At 46.4% G+C, this 17,023-nt stretch overlaps 1 protein-coding gene across 14 annotated transcripts in view; it reads left to right on the top strand.

Annotated features, from left to right (window-relative positions):
• The window catches only part of CNTN6 (contactin 6), a 470,116-nt gene that overhangs the window by 130,130 nt on the left and 322,963 nt on the right, over nt 1-17,023 (top strand). For 4 of the 14 annotated variants that reach the window (XM_051831866.2, XM_051831860.2, XM_051831857.2 and 1 more), the window contains one exon: nt 11,751-11,839. The exons of the other annotated variants lie outside the window; for them this stretch is intronic. The gene's annotated coding sequence lies outside the window, so the exon portion shown is untranslated. The remainder of the gene's footprint in view (nt 1-11,750; nt 11,840-17,023) is intronic. 14 annotated transcript variants of the gene reach the window in all.

The following is a 17,023-nucleotide window of genomic DNA, read 5'->3' as shown; positions in this document are numbered from 1 at the left end:
CGCCTGCAGGCATCTACATCTGCTGAGCAAGTTCTCAAAACCAGGTTCTTCAGCCAAAGCTGTTATTAATTATGGGTTGTATACAAAGTTTGGGACAGAGTATTGAGAAAATGTGATTCTGGCTCTTTTCAAAAATGTCCTTGACCTTGTACTTATTGCAAGACTCCTGTGAAGGAAACACTGCTTTTAGCTCCAGGGATCAAGCGTTACCAAAGGAGGAGGGGCCTGACATCACTGGTGTGGCCTGGGAGAGAGCCCCATCAGCATCCAGGCAGCCATCCTGCTGCTTAGCAGTTGCAGATAAACTCAAGAGGGAAACAATAGTGAGGAGGGAGTTGAACACTGGGAAGAAGGAGACTTTGGCTTTCAATGCCCGGCCTATAAAATAACTAGCTTAATTGTGATTTTATATCATTTGATTTTTCATAATGTCTGTGTTTTAATAACTGGCTTGCAAAACTTCTGGAAGGTTACCATTCAGTTCCCGCAGGCCTCTTTGGTCATATGAACAGCAAGACATAAAGCAAGCAGCCTCAACTGAGAAGGGGGTGGCTCTTTCTGGCTTTGCAGAGTCAAACACTCCAGTTCCTTTGGGTGCTGCTGCAGGCGCCTCTCAGCTCTGATCATGTGTGGTTACCCAGCATCTGTTTCTAGATGCACCTGTGGGACTGGTGGATCCATCTAAGGAAAGTGCACTTTTGACTCTTTTTCTGTTTATCAGTGCCTTTTCTTTTTTTTAACTTTTATTTAATGAATATAAATTTCCAAAGTACAGCTTATGGATTACAATGGCTTCCCCCCCCTATATACTTCCCTCCCACCCGCAACCCTCCCCTTTCCCGCTCCCTCTCCCCTTCCATTCACATCAAGATTCATTTTCAATTCTCTTTATATACAGAAGATCAGTTTAGCTTATATTAAGTAAAGATTTCAACAGTTTGCACCCACACAGAAACATAAAGTGAAAAATAATGTTTGAGTACTAGTTATAGCATTAAATCACAATGTACAGCACACTAAGGACAGAGATCCTACGTGAGGAGTAAGTGCACTGTGACTCCTGTTGTTGACTTAACAAATTGACACTCTTGTTTATGGCATCAGCAATCACCCTTGGCTCTTGTCATGAGTTGCCAAGGCTATGGAAGCCGTTTGAGTTCACCGACTCTGATCATATTTAGACAAGGTCATAGTCAGAGTGGAAGTTCTCTCCTCCCTTCAGAGAAAGGTACCTCCTCACTTTCTAGCTTCTGACGGATGTAGATGGATCACAAAACTGGTACTGATTCCTACCACAGACAGAACCTCCAGAGAAAGGAAAGTGACACTGCAGCCTACTGAATGTTCTGTTTACTGCCAGATTGATTTTAAGGTTGCCTGATAAGGAACACAGAAGTTGAATTTACAGCTGTCCTGATGGCAGCCAATCCAGCCCTCATTTAGAAACACGAACACAGAGGCAGCTCGAGTGGGGCCAGAATCACCAATCCAGTAGTGGCAGAAAGGAGAACTCCAGGCTCCTTGATCCAGAGGTGTGCCTTCTGCCTCTGGTTCCTGGGCTGTGCTCACCTGCAGAATCCCCGCCCGTGCCCTGGGTGTGAAGAGAACCACCTCATCCATCAGGGTCCATACCTGGCCTGTTAGGCCATCGTCAGCACCGCCACAGGGAGGGCCAGCTCCAGCCCCTGGAGCCAGAAGTAAACGTACATCTCCCAGCAGCCACTGCAGTCTAATTGCCTTGAAAGTCCACTCACAGGTTTTGTTTATTTGTTTGTTTATTCTTTCAGAGCTGTCAACACACTCTCGCCCTTTAAGAGCTCTTTCTTTGCTTCCTTGGAAAGCTTGGAAAAGCGTCTGTTTCTAACATGCCCGATGAGACAGCACGGGGAGGAGTTTCACAGAGCAGTGTGTACAGACACGGGGGCCTGCAGTCGCCCGGGGACGTTGGCTGCCGCTGGTTCTTGCGATGTACTCAGAGAGGGCACGGGAGGCTGGTAGTCTATGCGGTACCACCTTCAGTCTTCTGAAAATGAGGCAGCAAATAGATCTGGAAACCATGAACAAAGTGAGATAGGAAATTGCATGATGTCTGTGTTTACACTTGCACTAGTGAATGATTGACAGCTTGTGCCTGATTTAGTTTCCCAGACCACACACCACTGAGGAGTTTAAATACTGTGTGCTCAAGGCTGACGTGAGAAGTGCGTCTTAGTCACCTTCCAGTAAGTTCCAAGATAAAGATCATTGTTTTCTTTGATTACAGTTTTTCCAGTGATCTGACTAAAGTCATTGACATCCTGCTGATGTCTCAAAACGAAGTCATAAAGGTTTTGGCAGGTGTTGAGAACCAGTGGTCTATCAACATACTGAAATACTAATTTGGACCGAATAAGATACAGTAATGCTCAGTATATTTGAATTAAGGGGAGGGAACAGCAAAGCAAGAGGAACAAATACCAGAGGGAAGTGAAGTGAAGCAGTGGTGTGTGGTCAGGTCCGTGTCACAACAAGGCTGTAAAGTGCGATGATGAGCGTGAACTCTCACCTTCCTGTGAGAAGCGTGGGGAAGAGCTGTGCCAGCCTCACTGCATCCCAGTCTGGAGGGACCACACCTGCAGTGCTGCAGCCCAGGCAACCTGCGTTTTCATTGTCCGTGGCTTTCGTAAGGTGGGCTCACCTGGGGACCACTAAACTCAGTGCTGAGCTCATTTGCCATGCATGCATGGAGTTCCATCTTCTATCTTCTGTCTTCACTGCACTTCCTACTGCTTATGCTGCTGTGGCTATGTAGCTTGTTTCTGATAGTTTGTGGTTTGTTTTGCCAATGTGAGAAGTAGGAAAATTCATTTTATAGATATTCCATGTTTCACAGTTTTTACATACATAGTGATTTCCAGAATTAAAGATTTCTAGTGCATAGAGGGTGGATTATGCCTTGGGAGTCATAGGCAGAACACAGTGGAATATTTAGAAATAGAATTTGTTTATATGAAAATCCCTGGGATGAAAACTCTGTGAAGCAGCATCTATGGAGAATAGTTGTAAAAACCGTAGAAGGCTAATTTATGCTTAACGAAAGAGAAAAAATAGTGCATACTTCCTAACTAGAATAATTACTTAAAAAAGAAAAAGTGGGAATCAGTTTGCTTTTGTGACCATCACTGGTTGAAAATAGCAAGGGAACATACTCGGGCAAGCCTTAGAAAAGTATTTCAACCAACTGAGATGGTCAGAGGTGGATGTCGCACTTTCCAGCAAGCTTTCCATTCCTGGAGTTCAGGTTCTCAAGGGACTAGAACGCATGTGCACACACACACACACACACACAGAGTTTTTAAAATGGGAGTGAATTATTAGATAGAGGCATCTCATACCTGGGTTACAAGATTTCTTTCAACTCAAAGAATCCGTGTCTCAAGACTAGATCTTTGCTTCCTGCCTCTTTACATCTCACAAAACCTGACGGTGGCTTTACTCAAGCAGATGGAGGAGACTCTACAGCCTTCATTAGGGTCTCTTAATTAACGATCTCTCATCCAAAACACAATATTGATAGAAAACTATGTTTTAAGTTTTGACATTACCATTTTTCCACTTTAGTTATTCATCATAGAAGAATGGGCAGTAGCTATTTTCAGTCTTAAAGCTACCCTTTGATCTGATTTTTCCTCTCTAGATTTTTGAATATTTCATTTGCTTATAGGCAGTTTATCCATTACATCATAAAATGTAGATGTGGACTTAATATAGTGTGATTTTTTTTTTATTTTGACAGACAGAGTTTGACAGTGAGAGAAAGAGACAGAGAGAAAGGTCTTCCTTCCATTGGTTCGCCCCCTAAATGGCCACTATGGCTGGTGTGCTGCGCTGATCCGAAGCCAGGAGCCAGGTGCTTCCTCCTGGTCTCCCATGCGGGTGCAAGGCCCAAGCACTTGGCCCATCCTCCACTGCCTTTGCAGGCCACAGCAGAGAGCTGTACTGGAAGAGGAGCAACCGGGACAGAATCTGGCGCCCCGACAGGGACTAGAACCCTGGGTGCCAGTGCCGCAGGCGGAGGATTAGTCTAGTGAGCTGTGGTGCCGGCCAATATAGTGTGATCTTTACATGAGAATGTTTAATAATGGAGAATGGCGTTTGATCAATGTCAAGTGTGGAGCCGCCTTTCAGTGTGAAAGGTCAGCAGTAAGAGCATTAAGAGCATATCATCCATTATGAGATGCCCAGTCATGCTTTATTAAGAGCTGCTCAAAACAGATGCAGACATCTGCAGAAGAATCCATTATGCATTTTGAGCTGGCCTTCTAAAATTTATGTTTTTTTAAAGAGAGAGAAGAGTGAAAAGAGAGAGAGAGGCATATATATTTATTTGAAAGGTGAGGAGGGAGAAAGGACATGGAGATAGAGGAGAGAGAAAGAGAGAATTGAGATCTTCGACCTGCTGATTCATTTCTCAGATGCCTGCAACAGGCAAGACTTGGCCAGGCTGAAGCCAGGAGCCAGGAACTCCATTCAGGTCTCCCACATGGTGTCAGGGACCCAAGTACTTGAGTATTCACTTCTGCATCTCATGCAAATTAGCAGGGAGCTGGATCAGAAGTAGAGCCGCTGTTCCGCCACCCAGATGCTCCGATATGGGATGTGGGCATTTCCAAGCAGCAACTTAATCCCCTGTTTCCCAACACACAGTCCCCATCCCACCCCCTAAAAAGCCCACAAGTTTATATTTCGGAAGCAAAGATGAAAAATAAAAAGAAGGAAACCAGTGAATTTATGGGTACATAAAATTTTTTCAGAGCATAAGGAATTCTCTGAAGATAAACAGGGCAATAAGTGAGGGACTGTGTGTGGGGGTGGCAGAAGTGGTCTCTAGGGTGGTGGGCAACGTCTTCTGTGGGGAGGAGTCTCAGCCCATGGGAATAAGAGAGATTTGCAGGCCAAGAAACTAAATGGGTAGGAGGCAGGAACGAGGAACGGCAGGAATGGTGTGTGTGGGGCAGAACTGGGGATAGAGAGGGCTGATGCGGGGGTTTGAGTTCTACCCTGCCTGAGAAGGAAAGACCCCAAAATATATTAAGTGTAGCAGGGGAATGATGTGGTTATTTTCTGGAACTGTTGGCTGCTGTGGAGGACTTGTGTTGGGCTGTGAGCACAGAAGCAGGCAGTGGAGACGGGGCAGCTGCCAGGTGCCGGGAGAGCAATTCAGAGCCTTGGCAAGTGGGACTTTGGGGGCACTGAGCAGTGGAGAGCAGTGCGGCAGAGGTGGGCAGGCTGATGGCATTTGGTGGTGGGATGTGGAGGGCTTGCTGATGGGTAGATGTATTAAGAAGAATGGACAACAGTCAGAAAACCCATCAAGTAAAAAGACCTGTCAGCTAAGCACAAGGACTTTTCCTCTCCCCACTCCATGCGTCCTGCAATCCCACTGCTGGAGCTAAAGTGAAGTGAAAACTGTTTGTGACTGGCACCAAAGATTTCTCTCTTGATTTGGACATGGGAACAAAAATGCATTCAGAGAAGCATCCAGCACATTGCAAGTGGATGGTGATTCTTGAGGAAGTTACTGCTTTAGAGCATGGATGATGAGAGAAGGGATGTGTGTTGAGTGCCTTTTCTTCATAATCTGTAGGGCCAGCTCCGAGCTCCCATGGCCTGTGTGCAGTGCCGCCTCCCGGCATTCCCTCCAGGCTTGCACAGATACACCAGTGCTCGCCACATGTCACCCCCCAGCCTCCCTCCAGAAAAATGAAATCACCAGTAAGCATTCTAATCCAAAAGTAATAAGCAATAAAAAATATTGATTGGTATTAAATCACCAATGCAAATGCAGTGTGAGAGGGTAAGACTGGTGAGAACTACAGTATCATAAAATAAATGATATGCTAGTCACTGAAGTCTCGTGTTTATGTAAGTGAGTGGAAATATACAGTATTTGCTTATTATCTCCAACCCACACAGTAAATTACCACTGAATGGTGCAGAGTGAAGTGGGCATAAATTTGGGGTTTGCTGTGCTGAGGAGTATAGATCTCGGTGTGTATTTCAGAAGCCCGTGGAGGCACCGGTCATCATGATATGCAGTTTGCTGCCACAGACAGAGCCCAGGGTGATCTCCAGCCAGAAACTCTGCCAAGGCTGTCCTGCTGACAGCTAGAACGTTCTTTTACTCTGAGAGAATTACAGGTTACCTTTCATTTCTTTTCACTTGGATCCACTGCCAAAATACCAGGTTATTTGTATTTTACTGTCTTTAGGGAATTGACTTCACAAATTAATCTATCAGCCATTTATTCCAATTTTCATCACAGGATGGTTGATTTATTCAAGATACCTCCCTATTAGTTCTGAGGCATACATAGCAGACACTGTTCTAGGCACTAGAGACTGTAAAACAAAGGTGATATTTGATGCCCTCAGAGTTTATCATCGAGGGGACTGGATCTTGTTTGCGTGAACATCGCTTTGCTTTTGGTCAAGGGTGTAGGTATGTTCAAAGTTAACACCATCTGGGAGGTAGCTGGGAGAGCATAGCTGTCTGCTTAGTCCCCGAATATCCCAGGTTGGGTGACCATAAATCTGACACAAAGAAGGTAAGATGCAAGGCTGAATCCAGGCCTGCCACCACGTTCAGTGCCCAGTCTGTGACCTGCAACGCATGCTGTCTTAGGAAAGACTCCTGCATGCCTGCCCTGCTTTCCCTACTGCGGATCTGGCTGTGTGTGCACATGGCAGCTTTTCCTGTCAAGGCTGCTGTACTTATTTTCATTGCGAAAGGTTCTGTTTCCTTTCAGAGGTGCTAGTGGTCAGTGACTCTTGCAGTGGGGCGCTCTGTCCCTCTGCCCCATGTCCCTGCAGATTGGCTCAGGATGCCAGCTCCATGACATCACGAAGGTGTGGTTTTCTCTCTCTCTCTCTTTGACAGGCAGAGTGGACAGTGAGAGAGAGAGACAGAGAGAAAGGTCTTCCTTTACCGTTGGTTCACCCTCCAATGGCCACCACGGCCAGCGTGCTGCTGCTGGTGCACCGCGCTGATTTGAAAGCAGGAGCCAGGTGCTTCTCCTGGTTTCCCATGGGGTGCAGGGCCCAAGCACTTGGGCCATCCTCCACTGCACTCCCTGGCCACAGCAGAGAGCTGGCCTGGAAGAGGGGCAACCGGGACTAGAACCCGGTGTGCCGGTGCTGCTAGGTGGAGGATTAGCCTATTGAGCCACGGCGCCGGCCATGGTTCTCTCTTAAACCAAGACCTCTGGGATGCCTGGGAGGGAAGCAAGACCAGAACCGCATCACCTGTTTGCTCTCTGGAGCTCTAAGCAATTCCCATGTCTTTCTGGGTATTATGGAGCCTTTCAGGTCACTTGTGTTTTTACAGGGACAGAAAACTCTCATCTTTTTGTAAACATGCGCATGGGCATGCATGTTACTGACATTTGCATGGTATTTTCTGTATCTGCTAACAGTGAATTGCTTCTTTAACTCTGTGAACATTCAACCCATTTTCATACAAGTTGTGTGATCCCGTTCTTTTATGAGCTTATGAGTTCTCTTGAGCATTTTCATCCCCATTCTAGGGAACAAATTGCAAATAATTTGTATTTTAATCATCAATTATCCTACCCAATTGTTCTACATAACTGCAAGGAAAACCTGGTGTATGCTTTGCCCTGTGTAAATGTTGGCGGGGTTTTGAAAGCACCAGGATTCCACTTGTGATCAACGCAGACGGAGCCCATCTTCCCCTGCTTTGTGTTCGGCAGGGAAGCCCACGTTTCTGATGCTGGCTTGGAGGCAGAGAACTGATGTAGCTGGTTAAACAAGTGCCTGCTGAGAGTAGCAGGCTTCTCCACTGATCTTAACCATCACAGAGAGTCGCAGGGGCACCAGCCATTGTCCAACTAATCGCTACTCCACGCTGGGTGGTGGAGCATAAAGTAACACAGTGGTGGATCACAGGAAGCCTGGGGTTTACATTGCTACAGGAATTTGCACATACCAAGAATCAATATTCTGTCCCAATTTTTGACCCATCTCATAAAACAAAAGTCAAAGGTGGGGGCAATCCTCTGCAAGGAAACCATTCATAAAGAGACTGAACTCTGTGGGAAATAACAATAAGTAATGTGAAAATCCAGAAAAACAGACTGACACTCCAAAAATATTGTGACAGTGACCAACTATTGGGGCACATATATCTCCATGTGTCTGAGCAGGTGTGTGCTGGGAACCAAGCAATAGGAAACGGGAAACATAGTCAAATACCAAGATGTGGCCTGGTGCTAACTCTCCGAATAAGGCCCTGCGGTACCACTCCATGCACTGCACTGCCACAGCCTGCCCTACTATGACATCACACAGGGGCACGTGGAAGCACGTTTGAAAGGCATGAGGCTGTGTGACTGGTCGTCACTCCTGCATAACTGCGACTCAGAATGCTTTTTTCTTCTCTTTGTATTTCTTTGAAAAGTTTTGTATCACCCAAATGTTCTCTCTCTTTCTCGACGGATTTATGAAATGGTGATAATGGTTTTGGCTACCTGGATTTAGAGAAGAAAAAAATTCAATGCAATTCTGCAATGCACATTGAGAATTTCAGGGCTTTTATTTCAAGAAAAATACAAGCTTCAAAACTACTTATAACATACAAGGTTGGGCAACTGAAATTGCCTTCTGCTCTGTGGAGACTGCACAGTACGAGCTGTAGGGGGAAAATGATCCTGAAACATGAGGTTTCATATCAACAAATGAAAAAGAAGTCCAGCACATAAATTGTGGGGTTTTTTTGTGGAGTATTTATAGCAGGTCACTTTTAGAGCTCTGGTCTCTGGCTGCACAGGGCCGATGGACGACGTTCCTCTGTTCAGCGTTTGGTTTGATCCCTGGCTACACTGTGATTGATCACAGCAATTTCTTTCACATAAACAGAATCCTCCAGATAAGCTTGCTGCAGACACTCAGGGCTATGAATACACTGCAGACCAAAACTAATATTTTGTTTGCAGTGTTTAGAGTCGGTGCTGATAGAGCTCAAACTACCAGCATCATCGAGCAGCGCTCTTTCCCTCAACCTGATTTAATCAAGTTCAGGAAAAGGGCATTGCCTAAACATGTTTCTCCTGTCCAGAGGTATCTGTCTTTTCATTAGAGCCTGACACTCAGGGAACAAAACCTATGGTTTAAAGCAGTGAGCATCTTCAATCATTAGGAAACCACCCGGCAACTACTTGGCAATCTCACTTTGGAGAGCAGAGGCTGTGTCAGAAGAAAGAGCGATGGAGGACAGCACTTGCTGTGATCCTGAACATTTTCTCCTATTGATGGCGGTCATTTCTGCCACTGGAGTAGCCGATCGTGATTGGAGAGGCGTGCATTTTCTGTAGACTGGAGACTTGTGCAGTCCCTCTGTTTAAATGACATGGTCCTGCAGGCTGGCAGTTTCATGGCCTGAAATTTGTCACTTCTCCATTGCCGGAGAGGGAACCATGGCAAAATGGCAATCAGTGAACTGATTTTTGTCATCCCTGCATGCTCACTGACTGCACTTGAGTGGAGTTTCAATCTGTTGATTAGGTCGTAATATACCACCAAAGGGACAAGAGATCTGATTGTGGCTTCTCAAACAGAGGAGAGAGATGATCAAGCTAGGAGAGGGGAGTTAAGGAGGACGAGGACGAGGAGACCTACAAAGTGCTGGGTCTCCATTCATGTCTTGGCGTCTAAGGGAAGTAGCCTACTAGCTTTCTAAAACCAGTTGAGCGGAACTGATAGTTTCATGTACTTATTAAACTTGAAGACTTATTTTTCAGCTGCATTTAGCTGTGTAGTCATATGAACAGTACATGTATGTATTGAGAAAAGGTTTTTCATTTTTGATATGGATATTTTTAAAGATGTGTGTATTTATTTATTTGAAAGTTAGAGTGACAGGAGAGAGAGAGAGAGAGAGAGAGAGAGAGAGAGAGAGAGAGAAAGTCTTCCATCTGTTGGCTCAGTCCCCAAATGACCACAACATCCAGGGCATGGCCAGGCCAAAGCCTGGGTCCAGGAACTCTATTCCCATTTCCCAAATAGGTGGCAGAAGCCCAAGTACCAGACCTGTGTTCTGCTGCTTTCTCAGGTTTATTACCAGGAAGGTGGAACTCAAGTCAATACTGATAAGGGATGTGGCATCCTAAGCAGAGACTTACCTCACTAGGCCATGCTGTCTGCCCCTGGATACATACTTTTTGTTATCCATAAAATGGTTATACACATTAGTCAGTCATCTGTGTGATGAAAATTCTGCCTGCTAATATATTATCCATTTGGGTCTCCCATGTGGGTGGCAGGGGCTGGAGTACCTGCTGCCTCCCAGCATACACATTAACAGGAAGCTGGAGTTGAAAGTGGAGGAGCTAGGATTCAACTAGGCACCCCTATCTAGGCCATAGGTGTCCCAAGTGGCAACTCACCCACTGCTGCAGGGGCCTAAGCCCTCGCTGAAGTATTGACGTACCGTGTGGGTGCCGGTTCATGTCCCAGCTGCTCCTCTTTAACCCAGCTGCCTGCTTGTGACCTGGGAAAGCATGGAAGATGGCTCCTGCCTCCTGGCTTCGAATCAGCTCAGCTTCAGCTGTTGCGGCCATGTGAGGGGTGAACCAGCAGATAGAAGACCTTTCTCTCTGTCTCTCCCTCTCTCTGCAACTGTACCTCTCAAATAAATAGATAAAATCTTAAAAAAAAAAAACACTGTGAAGAATGAGAGGGGGTTATTATTATGGGAGTACTTCAAAAAGAATATGAAGAACAGAATTAAAATACGACTTTTTTTGGTACAAAAAAAATTTAAGATCCATGCATATGAGGGGTCTTCAAAAATGGAAATGTGGATTATGAAAAAGCTGTGCATGGATTTCAATTTTATTTTGCACAGAAACTTGTCTTTTCCATTTCCCATGGGTTTTTGCCGTGCCTCCGCATACATCCTAGGAGTAGTGACAGAGCTGTGACTGTCCCCGGGGGAACTGGATGCACGGTCACTAAACACCTGGGCGCGGGACTCTCAGGAGTGTGTGTGTGTGTGTGTGTGTGTGTGTGTGTGAGCACCCACGTCCTTCCACAAATGCGTGACTTGTGAGGTTGGTTGGATACAAACCCTACTTCTGTGGTCTGGGCCGGGGCGGTGACACTGGGGAGGGGAACAAGAAAGTAGGGCAGGAGATGTGAGTCCCTTGTGTGAAGAAGTCAGTGGGATCCTGTCACCCAAGAAGAGAATACACTGAGTAATCCCCTCTTGTAGAGAATGCTCTCCCTGCTCCCCTCGTGGGTGCTGTCGGCCATGTGCCATTTCCTCCATATATTCGTGACTTTCTCTCTAGGCCACAAGTGGGGCTGTGAAGTGAAGCCGCCGTCTGACTTTGGCACATGCAGTTATTTGAATGTTGATGTTATGTCGACATAAGCTTGTGTCAAGCTCTTGTTCCTGGGTGGGTCTCCCTCTAGACCCAGTTCTTGCTTAAATAATCTAAATTTGTTCCTTGGGATGGCACACCCGTGTGGCTGGACAGATGAGTGGACGCCCGGTGAGGCTGTGTCTGGAAGGAGCACTGTCTGCCCACCGTCCCCTGAGAGCCACTGCCAGAGGAGTGCTCTGTGGATGAGGCCCCTGTGTCAGAAACTGCAAAGCAAGTCGCAACAGCTGCTCCTGGCTTTGTTTGTTATTATCAATTACAGACTTAGTTTTTATGTATAATTAAAGCCTTTTTTTTCTTCCACTGTAGAAACTTACCATTAAAAGCCCTGAATGTTTGTAAGCCCAGTTAAGGCAGCACTGACGGAAAAGCAACTTGGACTGTTCCTGTTCCTTCAGGTACTTTCATCCTTGGGCGTGTGGGGCTCCCACCTTCCCTGCAGTCCCTGTTTCTTGTACTCTTTTTCCTCTCTCCTTCCTTTCCCACTCAGCAAATACCTATGCAGTGTTTGCTGCCCAGTTGACCTTGGGCTTGGGCATATCTCCTGCCTTGTGGAGCTACTATTCTGGCGGGAGGAGAAAGACTGCAAATACTGAAGCTTAGGACATGTGGACAAGAGCAGATCAGAGTGGGTATGGGGTCAAGGTCGACAGTGGGATTTTCACTGTACATGATCTGAGCCTCGTTGAGAGAGTGACTGGAGCTGGGTGAATTTGCAGGGACAGGTCCAGGAGTCACTGCTTTGAAGAGAAAACTGGCAGTACTAGCATGGCTGAGATAACAAACAGGAGAACACACAGGCACCTGACATGGGCTGCTCTGAGAGTGACCCAGCGCCTGTCATTTCACTGGCTCCTGGAGACACTGCTGGGGCCTCTCCTCTGGAAAAGCGAAGCCACCAGTCAGCAGCATGTGCCATGTGGCCAGCCTGTGGGGGGCGGCACTTTGCATCCACATGGTCTGAAGCTGGCCTTATCCCATAGCCTTGCCCTCATGAATTCTCTGTTACCAAGGACAATGCTGCTGCATTCCTGACTGCACCCTAGCCGGTATCCATGTGCCAGCATCCCATGTGGGTACCTGTTTGAGTCCCGGCTGCTCTGCTTCCAATCTAGCTCCCTGCTAATGTGCCTGGGAAAGCAGTGGAAGATGTTCCAAGTCCTTGGGTCTCTGCATCCATGTGGAAGACTGGGAAGAAACTCTGTTGCAGCCATCTGGGGGGTAAACTAGTGGATGGAAGGTCTCCCTCTCCCCGCCCCCACCCTCTGCCTCTCTTTAACTCTGCCTTTCAAATAAACAAATAATTTTTTTTTAAAAAAAGGATGCTCATAGCACCTGAACTAGACTGCATGGCAGTCTACATGAGACACAGCTCTGGACCATGATGGCCTGCCCCTTGTAGCTCTTAGTGGTGATGGGAACAACAGAATCCCAGCCTAATCCCTGGGCCACCCACTGTATCCTCACCAATAGGTGGAAATAAAGGGCCATTTATGAGTTCTAAAGGTAACTTTGTATATGCTTTTAATGTAGTAAAACCTGTGTGTTTCCCACCTTAAAAACCTGATAATTAATAATCTTCACGCTTCTTTGGAAAATTTAATAGAAAGTAATGTACTGTGACGTCAAGTCCCTAAATCCTCCTTCAGTCTTCAGTGATGGAAAATTAGAGCAGAACATCACAAGTAATTAAAACCAAGTCTGCCTGAAAACGTTAATAAAAAGTAGGATATTACAAATACACTTTAGCAATTTCAAAAAAACTGTACAGAAATAGAGGACAGAAGAGTGTTTTTTAAAAAAAGAAAGAAATGAAAACGTGTAGAACAAAACCCCAACAAAGATGAAAGTGCATATGGCTCCGAAACCAGTCATATGCTTGCAGAAGTCTTTTGTCCTTGTAGATGCAACTTGTTACGGGAAGAATTCTGACCATAATTCCTTAAATGCAGAGTTTTCTCATTTAAACTCATTTAAATCATCAAGAAGAAGAAAATGTCCTCCACCTCATGGTGACTTGATCTAATATTTCTACACCATCCCAACCTAGTCCAATACATAATTCAGCTCAGAAAGCTAGCCATACTAATTAACAAAACTGAAGGCCTCAAGGTTAAGCATAAGAAGCAGAAATTAATTGAAGTGTAGTTTGCAACTTTAGACCCCACACATTTGGAAAACTTTCCCAAGTAAGAAAGGGCCTGCACATGAAGCTTGGAGACCGGCCCTTGTGTGAATCAGCAAAGACAGTATCTTCAGCCCTAAACTTGCAAAGCTAATGATTGTGAAAGGAAACTAAGACACGTTCCAACACCCCCAGTAGTAGGGAGGATGTTAAAACCCTAGTAAGGACATGAGCACAATGCGAGTTGCCACCCCCAGAAGTAGGGAAGATATTAAAACCCTAGTAGGGCCGGCGCCACGGCTCACTAGGCTAATCTTCCACCTATCTGCGCTGGCACTCCCGATTCTAGTCCTGGTCGGGGTGCCGGATTCTGTCCCGGTTGCCCCTCTTCCAGGCCAGCTCTCTGCTGTGGCCCGGGAGTGCAGTGGAGGATGGCCCAAGTGCTTGGGCCCTGCACCCCATGGGAGACCAGGAGAAGCACCTGGCTCCTGGCTTCGGATCAGCACGGTGCACCGGCCACGGTGCACCAGCTGTGGCGGCCATTGGAGGGTGAACCAACGGCAAAAGGAAGATTGATTTCAAACCTTCAGAAATAGAAGTTGGAGTAGTTACAGTTGAAAATCCCAAATTCAGGATTCTAACAGAAGCAGAGATTGATGCTCACCTTGTTGCTCTAGCCGAGAGAGACTAAACATTGTCATTAGTTTACCAGATCCATGATGCCACTTGCCTGTGTGTTTGGTAACACCGTACCAACATTATGGAGGCCCCTAGATTGAAAAAGGAACCTCTCCCACTCCTCTTGCCACTGAAGTGGTTACGAGTCTGTATAAATAAAAACAGTGCTTTTGGAAAAAAAAAAAAAAAAAAAAAGGAAGACCTTTCTCTTTGTCTCTCTCTCTCACTGTCCATTCTGCCTGTCAAAAACAAACAAACAAACAAAAAAAAACTAGTAAGGACATGAGCACAATGTGAGTCGCCACTAAGGAGGACGCACTCCTTCCAGGCTTGGGATGGCAAGTCCCAGAGACAGGGGCAGGAATTTGGCCTGACAATGAAGAGAACCACATTCCCCATGGGAGTGTGTGGATTCAGTGTGAGCTCTGGCACCTGCCTCCAGCTGCCTGGTAATGTAAACCCTTGAAGAGGGCAGTGATAGCTCAAGTGATTGGTTCCCTGCCACCACAGGGGCAGGGACGAACCCTGCACTCCTGCTCTGACCCTGGCCAGTGTGAGTGTTTGAGAAGCAGATCAGCGGATGTGAGGCTTTTTTGTCTGTCTGTGTCTCTTTGTATAGCTGCCTCTGTCCCTCAAGTAAATTTAACAAATTTAAAAAGAAGACTTCTGACAAGTGCAGTGGCTCTGGCGGTGTATATGCTGCATGGACACGCCTTGTTCACATGGCCAGTGACATGGGTCATCAGGAGGTATCTGTGCTGCCATACATGGGCAAGACAGTCCTTGTCCTCGATGGCATTATGGCTATTTGGGGAGAAGAGTTGCTTTATTTAAACTAAAATTGAAACGTGAGGCTGATTTTCAAAGTACAAAGGCAAAGTCATCAAATGACCAGGATAGACAGTGATTGGCAAGTCACAAAACAGAATAGCCATCAGCCAAGGGTGGCATCCTGGGAATCAAGGTGCCTGGATAGGACCCTGAATCTGCCACTTCCTGCACAAGCAGAAATTCTGATGATAAAACACATCCTCCATCCCGGGTTGCACTGGAACATAGAAACACTCCGTTCCAGCCAATGTTTCTCAAGGTGCTGGGAAACCCAGTCAGGACTTGGTTTGCTGGGGTTTCAGGAAAGAAGAAGGGCTTAAGCCAAATCTGGAATACCTTTAAGTCAAGCCTGCATGGCCTCAGTATCCTCCTTCAGCTGATGAACATCACAAAAGAGCACATTTCCAGTCTCAGCACTTAGCTCCTCCTACATCCACCCAGAGAAATACCATCGCAAACTTAGTTCAGGAGGTGACCCTAGGCTAAATGATCTCAGCTGTGTTTCCTAAACTTAACTATTTCTGTTATTAATTTACAAAAGTCCGAAAAAATAAAAGGAACTAAAATAAATGGTGTTATCTTTAATTTCTTCATAGACAAAATAAAGCGAAAAATTATCTACCCCTCCCTGTTTTCTAAGATGCTAGAGTATGAGCCATATAATATCTGCAATAACAATCTGAAAGAATAAGTGATCTACAGAGCTCTGTGGAAGGATTTTATGCAAGCATGATGCATTTCCATTCAGCAATAAGCCCCATGTCCAGGAGGGCGGGTCCTGCACTATCCTGCCAGCCCCCAGGGCTTTGGGAAATGTGTGTGTGGTCTGCATATTTTCTGTAAGGCAAGCAGTGAATGCACTAGCATGTTTAGAGGTAGAGGAGTGACAATTGGGAAAGTGGATATGAGGATTAATTAGACAAGTGAGCTCCTGGGGTGCACTGTTCACTGTTCAGCAGGCGCAGTGAGTCCATTACTCTACCTCCTCTCCCAGATTCACTGAGGTCTAGGCTGGAGGTTTGTGTTTTGTGTTTTTGACCTTTCTAAGTCTCCCAAGTGTTTTAATCCATGCCTTGAGCAAGTGGAACTCTCAGCTAACCAGTACAAGCTATTATGCAAAACAGCCTAAATCATTATATTTGCATATGTTTTGCTTTACAAATAATGTACCTGTGGGAGACAAAGGGGAGGGTTGCATGCATTCACTCAAGTTTCCAGTTAGACAGATTCACCTGGACAAGGTTGCAGTTTTCTCTGCAGAAGCCAGGGGTAACTATTGTAGACTCCGTGGGCCCTGTGGCCTCTGCCTCCTACTCTTCTCTGTCATTGTAGCAAGAAGGTGATGGGAGATGTTACAGCATGCGAGTGAATGCCATATTCCACCAAACTCAGCTCCAGGGCAGGCAGCATGCCGGTGCCGATGGAGAGCAACTCAGCTGTTTCCCATTTGGGAATGCTGAGGGTAGAGTATGTGGGTGGCGTTGCTGGCTGGTGTTAACTGGAGTTTCGTGAGCGGCAGTCCCTGCCTCTGCTTGTAGCTCCTGACTGCTTTGTGCGTGAATCCTCAAGTCTTGCTGATGATGCATTTGAAGCGCAGGTGGCCAGGCCTTTTCTGCTTTCGTTCCTTCAGCGGATGCCTGCTGACTTCTCTGTGGAGTTCAGTCTGCTCCCGCAGCGTGCAAGTCTGCATTCCGGAGAGTTCTGCTAGCTGTGCAAGTGTGCAGGGATGGTGCCAGTTCTAGTCACTTCTGCCTCGTGAAACACCTGACACACCCTGATAAACCTCCTTGCGTCCCAGAGGAGCCTGAGGGTGAATCTGACAGAATGCTCCCCTCTACTCACCAAGCATACCTGAAGTGGAAGGACCATGATCAGAACCGGCCTCCAGGTGGCACACGTGAGAGCCCCTGCCATCCCCCAGCGCTAGTCTGCGGCGACAGCATCACTC

This window comes from Oryctolagus cuniculus, chromosome 10, assembly GCF_964237555.1.
Source record: "Oryctolagus cuniculus chromosome 10, mOryCun1.1, whole genome shotgun sequence".
NCBI classification, from domain to species: domain Eukaryota; kingdom Metazoa; phylum Chordata; class Mammalia; order Lagomorpha; family Leporidae; genus Oryctolagus; species Oryctolagus cuniculus.
Note: the sequence above shows the minus strand (reverse complement) of the source record. Positions and strands in the feature narration are given on the sequence as shown.